Source organism: Hibiscus syriacus, unplaced genomic scaffold (assembly GCF_006381635.1).
Source record: "Hibiscus syriacus cultivar Baekdansim isolate YM2019G1 unplaced genomic scaffold, ASM638163v2 tig00116989_pilon, whole genome shotgun sequence".
NCBI lineage: Eukaryota > Viridiplantae > Streptophyta > Magnoliopsida > Malvales > Malvaceae > Hibiscus > Hibiscus syriacus.
Window position 1 is genome coordinate 3,585,662 of NW_024063508.1, and position 7,352 is coordinate 3,593,013.

Below are 7,352 nucleotides of genomic sequence, written 5' to 3' on the forward strand. Positions count from 1 at the left end.
ACTCCTAACATAAAACCTTAGGTACATGCATGTTACAAATGACTTATAAGTTCATCTTTTCTAAAATTTACACACTACTTTATAATCACCGAGGATAACAAAAAACCTAAATTGAAAGCTTGAAAATGATAAAACACTATACATTTCCAGTTAATGCAATAATTTCTAATTAAAATATTAATCAGAAATCATCAACAAAGTCGAACAATGTCAACAGAATTATAGTCTGATTAAGCAAAAATGTAGTTTCCAAATATTCAATAATGCATTCCAAAATTGTTAAACATGTCATTAATTGAAACTACAACCAATAACATGTTCATACACTATAATAACATGTTTTAAGCTACTGTATCCAAAATCAAATGCAAAAGGCAAAAAACCAAAAGGAAAGAAAGAAATTGAATGTTCACCCACCGGGTATGATGGTGCCTTCTGCATGATGGAACTAATATTGCAGACGAATGCACTCGCCTTACACGATGCTTCGAACGGGTTAAGAGGGGTAAAGACTTGATTCTATGCATGATTGTAATGATGCAACTTGTATAGTAGCACTTTGCCGGCTACATTTCCGACGGCCATGAAACCACCACCGGGACTGAAATCCAGACACCGAGGATAATGTAAGTTCTTATTCAGTGGAGGCCAGTTAGAATATACCGTAAATGACGGGACATGTATCAGCTTTAAACTGTTTTTCTTCATGGTAGAACAGATAGCCAGTATTTGAGCATCACTATTGAACTTCATGAAATCGACTTTGGTGGTTAAATTCTCGACAGTCTTCATCGGTTTTCTTTTACCCCAAAAAATTCAGCGCTGTTGTAGATGTTCACTATCCCGCTGTCAGAACCAGCTGCAAACATTCTTCCGTTCGGTGATGCACAAAGAAACGTGCATTTAATGCAGCCTTCATCAACAGCCTTATGGAAGCATGTTCTCATTCTCAAGTCCCAATGGTAGACCTCTCCATCACTGCCAGAGCTCAATAATTGGTTCCCATTATCGGCAAAAGCTAGTGAGCGGACTGTTCCGTTCATCTTAAGAGTTCCAATCAGTTCTTTTGTTTTGGATGAAACCAACAATATATAACCTTCATTTCCCAAAAATGCAATCATACTGGAATCCGGGGAAATCTCGAAATGTTCCAAGCTTTTTTTCCTCACTACCAACCAACGGCCCTATTTTATCGACTTTTGCTTTCACCAAATCAAAACAGTAGAAGAATTTCCTCCTTCCTGCTATAATGACCTGGGTGTTGAAATTCTAGATGGCTGCCATTCTAGATGGCAGCCGGTTGAATTCAAAAATAGGGGCTGTTGTGTTTTGTTGAATTTGGGCAAGGGTAAATCACACATTTAGTCATTGTACTTTAGGGTATTTTCAAAGATTAGTCCCTAAGTTTCAACTATAAATACCCTAGCTCATTTAGCTTCAAAATCATCCCAAAATCTTTCAGTTCTCTCTCAAGTGTGTTTTGTAAACACTTGTAATTTTTCTCTTCAGTAAAAGATCTGCAGCAGTCCGGAGACGTAAGCACAATTGGCTGAACTCCGTTATCAATTTTTCGGATATTATTTTTCCGCTTTTATTTCGTATTCTCACTAATCTGGCTATAGGGAAATTACTTGTTCTCGTTATATTTCCTAACAACTGGTATCATGAGCTTTTGGTTGTGAATTTTGCCAATTTTTTCTGCGGGTTACTATTTATGTGAATAGTGAATTTCGTGAATAGTGAAATTTTGTCGACGATACGAATTTGTCGACGGAGGTGTTCAAATACACGGCGGTTCGCAGAAATTGTCAAAAACGATTCAAAGAAGCCAGATTCAAGTAGGAGCGATGGCTGCAGACGAAGGGAAGGTGAAAATTGAAAAGTTCGATGGTGCGGACTTTGGCTTTTGGAAGATGCAGATCGAAGATTTTCTGTACCAGAAAAATCTATATCAACCCCTCTCAGGAAAGCAACCAGAGGGCATGAAGGATGAAGATTGGGCTCTTCTCGACAGACAAGCCCTCGGAGTTATCCGACTGACGTTATCCCGCAATGTTGCTTTCAACATAGCAAAGGAAAAGACCACGGCGGGTCTTATGGCGGCTCTCTCCAGTATGTATGAGAAGCCATCGGCCTCAAACAAAGTTCATTTGATGAGGCGATTATTTAATTTGCGGATGACGGAAGGGGCATCGATGGCACAACACCTAAATGAACTCAACACAATCACAACCCAGTTGAGTTCAGTGGAAATTGAATTCGATGATGAAGTTCGAGCTTTAATTCTCTTATCATCTTTACCAGACAGTTGGAATGCTACTGTTACAGCAGTCAGCAGTTCATCAGGAAACAGCAAATTAAAATTCGATGATGTTCGGGATCTGGTACTGAGCGAAGAAATTCGACGGAGAGAATCGGGTGAAGCATCAACCTCCTCAGCCTTGCACACGGAGTCCAGAGGGAGAACTTCAGAAAGGAATTCAAATCGTGGCAGATCGAAATTCAGAAGGGGAAAATCAAGAACAGGAAATAAAGATTTTACCTGTTATAATTGCGGCAAGAAGGGTCACTTTAAAAGAGACTGTCGAGCACTGAAGAAAGATACCAGCACACAAGGATCTGCTAACATGACAGAGGAGACAGGTGATGCCATGATTCTAAGCGTCAACAGTCCGATTGAATCATGGATCTTGGATTCAGGGGCATCTTTCCACTCCACGTCATGCCAAGAAATCGTGGAGAACTATGTCAGTGGTGATTTTGGGAAGGTTCATCTTGCTGATGATGAAACCTTGAAGATCGTCGGAAAAGGAGACATCCGACTAAAGCTGCCAAACCAGACCACCTGGAAGCTGACAGGAGTGAGACATATTCCTGGTCTTAAAAGAAATTTGATTTCTGTAGGACAGCTTGATGGAGAATGATACAGTACAACTTTTTCAGGCTGTGAATGGAAGATTACCAAAGGAGCACTCGTCATTGCTCGTGGTAAGAAGACTGGTACTCTCTATGTAACCTCAAATTTAGAGAATATCATTGCAGTAGCAGATGCTGATGGAAAATCAAACCTATGGCACCAAAGGCTTGGCCATATGAGCGAGAAAGGAATGAAGATACTTCTGTCAAAAGGGAAGTTGTCGGATCTAAAGAATGTAGATGTCGGACTATGCGAGGATTGCATCTTTGGCAAACAAAAGAAAGTCAGTTTTGCAAAGATTGGCAAGACACCCAAGGCAGAAAGGTTAGAATTGGTTCATACTGATGTATGGGGACCATCCCCAGTTCCATCTCTTGTAGGCTCACTATATTATGTCACCTTCATCGATGATTCAACAAGGAAGGTGTGGGTTTATTTTCTGAAGAAGAAATCAGAAGTCTTCGATATCTTCAGAAAATGGAAGGCCATGGTGGAAAATGAGACTGGTTTGAAAGTCAAGTAGTTGAGGTCTGACAATGGAGGAGAGTACAGAGACAGTAGATTCAGAGATTTCTGCGCAAACAATGGGATCAAGATGGAGACAACAGTTCCCAAGACACCGCAACATAATGGTGTAGCAGAGCGCATGAACAGAACTCTGAATGAACGTGCCAGAAGTATGAGGATACATGCCGGCTTGCCCAAATTTCTATGGGCTGAAGCAATCAACACTGCAGCTTACTTGATCAACCGTGGGCCCTCAGTTCCTTTGGATGGCAGAATACCAGAGGAAGTTTGGAGCAAGAAAGAAATAAACCTTTCACACTTAAGAGTGTTTGGTTGTATTTCTTATGTACACATAGACTCTGCTGAAAGAAGTAAGCTTGATGCTAAGTCCAACAAATGTGCCTTTGTTGGTTATGGCGGTGATGAGTTCGGTTACCGGTTTTGGGACTATGAAAATCGGAAGATCATCAGAAGCAGAGATGTCATTTTCAATGAGAATGTGATGTACAAAGACAGGTCAATTGTAGAATCAAGTAGTTCAAATACCAAAGCTGAAACAAAGGAATTTGCTGAGTTTGAGGAGATTCCTGGAAATGATGTTCAAATCAATCCTGAAGCAGTTCAAGAAGAACCAAGCACACCAGAACTGAGACGCTCCTCCAGAATTCCTAAACCAACCCAACAGTATTCTCCTTCTTTGCACTACTTGTTGCTAACTGACAATGGTGAACCAGAGTGCTATGATGAAGCAATGCAAGTGGAGGATTCAGTCAAGTGGGAGTCTTCCATGAAAGATGAGATGGACTCGCTTATGTCAAATCAGACATGGGAATTAGCTGAATTATCACAAGGCAAGAAAGCGCTCCATAACAAGTGGATTTACAGGATCAAAGAAGAGCACGATGGGAGCAAAAGCTACAAAGCAAGATTGGTAGTCAAAGGTTTTCAGCAAAAAGAATGTATTGACTACAATGAAATTTTCTCTCCAGTCGTAAAACTGTCTACAATCAGACTGGTGTTGAAAATTGTAGCTGCAGAGAATTTACATCTTGAGCAGTTAGATGTAAAGACAGCTTTTCTTCATGGTGATTTGGAGGAAGAAATCTATATGAGGCAGCCAGAAGGCTTCATAGAGTCAGGCAAGAAAAACCTGGTATGCAGGTTGAAGAAGAGCTTGTATGGTTTAAAACAAGCTCCTAGACAGTGGTACAAGAAGTTCGATAGTTTCATGGGTAGCAGTGGTTTTACCAGATGTCAAGCAGATCATTGTTGCTACATCAAGAGGTTCGACAATAGCTTCATTATTTTATTGTTGTACGTTGATGACATGCTCGTTGCAGGCTCAAACATGCAAGAGATAATAAACTTGAAGCAAAAATTGTCGAAGCAATTTGCAATGAAAGATCTGGGCGCTGCAAAGCAGATTCTTGGGATGAGGATCAAGAGAGACACAAAGTCGGGGACTTTGATGTTATCATAGGCTGAGTACATCAACAAAGTACTCTCTAGATTCAACATGCAAGATTCTAAACCAGTAAGTACACCTTTAGGTGTTCATTTTAAACTCTCCAAAGAACAGTCACCAAAGACGGAGGAAGAACGTGCACACATGGTGAAGGTGCCGTATGCCTCAGCAATTGGAAGTCTGATGTATGCCATGGTTTGTACCAGACCATATATTACTCAAGCAGTGGGAGCTGTTAGCAGGTACATGAATAATTCGGGCAAGGTACACTGGGAAGCAGTCAAATGGATCCTCAGATATCTACGGGGTACTACAAACAAAGCACTTTGTTTCAAAGGTGGAGATACGATACTGACAGGCTATGTAGATGCTGACTTAGCCGGAAATGTCGACATCAGAAGAAGCACTACAGGGTATGTTTATACTCTAGGAAGAACTGCAGTGAGTTGGGTTTCTCAACTACAGAAGATAGTTGCTCTCTCCACAACCGAAGCAGAATATGTCACTGTTACGGAAGCCAACAAGGAGATGGTTTGGCTCCAAAGTTTCTTGGAAGAGTTAGGCAAGAAACAAGAAAACAATGTCTTGTATTGCGACAGTCAAAGTGCTATCCATCTAGTGAAGAATCCGTCTTTTCATTCCAGGACAAAGCATATACAATTGCGATATCATTTTATCCGGTCTCTTCTGGAAGATGGGATTTTGAAACTTGAAAAGATCAGTGGAGCTCAAAATCCGGCAGACATGTTGACAAAGACGGTGACAACGGACAAACTGAAGTTGTGTTCAGCTTCAGTTGGCATGCTAGAATAAAAGACCAGAAATACTGCTGCATCGATCAAGGTGTGAAGACAGATTAAAATCAGTCTTCAAGTGGGAGATTGTTGAAATTCTAGATGGCTGCCATTCTAGATGGCAGCCGGTTGAATTCAAAAATAGGGGCTGTTGTGTTTTGTTGAATTTGGGCAAGGGTAAATCACACATTTAGTCATTGTACTTTAGGGTATTTTCAAAGATTAGTCCCTAAGTTTCAACTATAAATACCCTAGCTCATTTAGCTTCAAAATCTTCCAGTTCTCTTTCAAGTGTGTTTTGTAAACACTTGTAATTTTTCTCTTCAGTAAAAGATCTGCAGCAGTCCGGAGACGTAAGCACAATTGGCTGAACTCCGTTATCAATTTTTCGGGTATTATTTTTCCACTTTTATTTCGTATTCTCACTAATCTGGCTATAGGGAAATTACTTGTTCTCGTTATATTTCCTAACACTGGGAACCATCAGGTAAGAAAGATGCTTTACGAACCGGACAATCTTCAAGAAAAACGCTTTGTATTTTGGTATTCCGTTTACCATCAATCTGGAAAAAACTGATCCTCCAATCCAATCCAGCAGCAAGTAGTAACTAAGCATTCTTGTGTAAGTGAACCGAATTTATCGGACAGTTGGAAGGTTCCTCAACGTTCGCATCAACTAGTCTCGAGTACTCAAGAAGCCCCGGAAACAACTTAACCCTACTCTTCACCACAAGATCTTCATTTGTTCTAAGAATATCACCAACAACTTTAGCATTTCCATAACCAAAAGCTGCTAGTACCCCGTTTTTCTTCATCAGACGATTCATCATTATAACCACAATCATTCCTTAACCCTGAGTCTAGCTTGGCCCATTCAGTCCCGGGGTTCAGCTTAGCATGTTAAGCCCTCAATCTGGAAACATACTCTGAAGCAGAAATCACACTCTCACCGTTTTCCTTCCTCAATTTCCTCAACCTATTAACCTTAGCCATGTTTATCGCGGTTCTTTCCTCCTCATCATCCACCCAAATAGCTTTCCTTCCCTTATGAATCTTCTCTTCATTATCACTCTCCTCGGACAAGTCCACATCGTTTGGTGAACTATCCAAAAAGAAGAAAGCAGAACCATCTTCCGCAGTGACATCTTGAGCATTTTCCTCAGCTTCTTTACCGAATTCGACTGGGGAATAAATAGACCCGAAAAGGAAATTTTCGAGCTTTTTCATCTCTTTCTCCAGCTCAAGCTCAATCTGCTTTTCTTTTTGTTTATTTCTTCTTTTCAATTTCGAGATCTCGGAATCAGATTTCAACCCACTCTCAGGATCTTTGTTATCTCCATGAATTGAAAGCAATTCATCACTCCTTTTAGCCTTCACTCTGCTTCTAGACACTGAATTCTGAGATATCAAACTCATTTTTTCCCTCTTAAGAAATTCTGAAAAAGAAAAAATAAAAAAGAACCAAACACCCAATGAACAAAGGTTTATAGGCCAATCCCTGAACAGCTATAATTTTATCATAAATGAAAACATACTAAGAACAGACGCGGCGAGTTTTGGATGCAAAATAAGAAGAAGAAAAATATTAAATCACCATACGTGAGACAATATAAACATGACAAGCAGCACCGTATACATGTAAAAAATCTATATAATAGTGAAAACAAGA

At 40.2% G+C, this 7,352-nt stretch overlaps 1 pseudogene; it reads right to left on the minus strand.

The window, feature by feature from the left end:
• Positions 1 to 452: 452 nt before the first annotated feature.
• Positions 453 to 7,116, minus strand: LOC120193099 (annotated as a pseudogene).
• Positions 7,117 to 7,352: the final 236 nt, after the last annotated feature.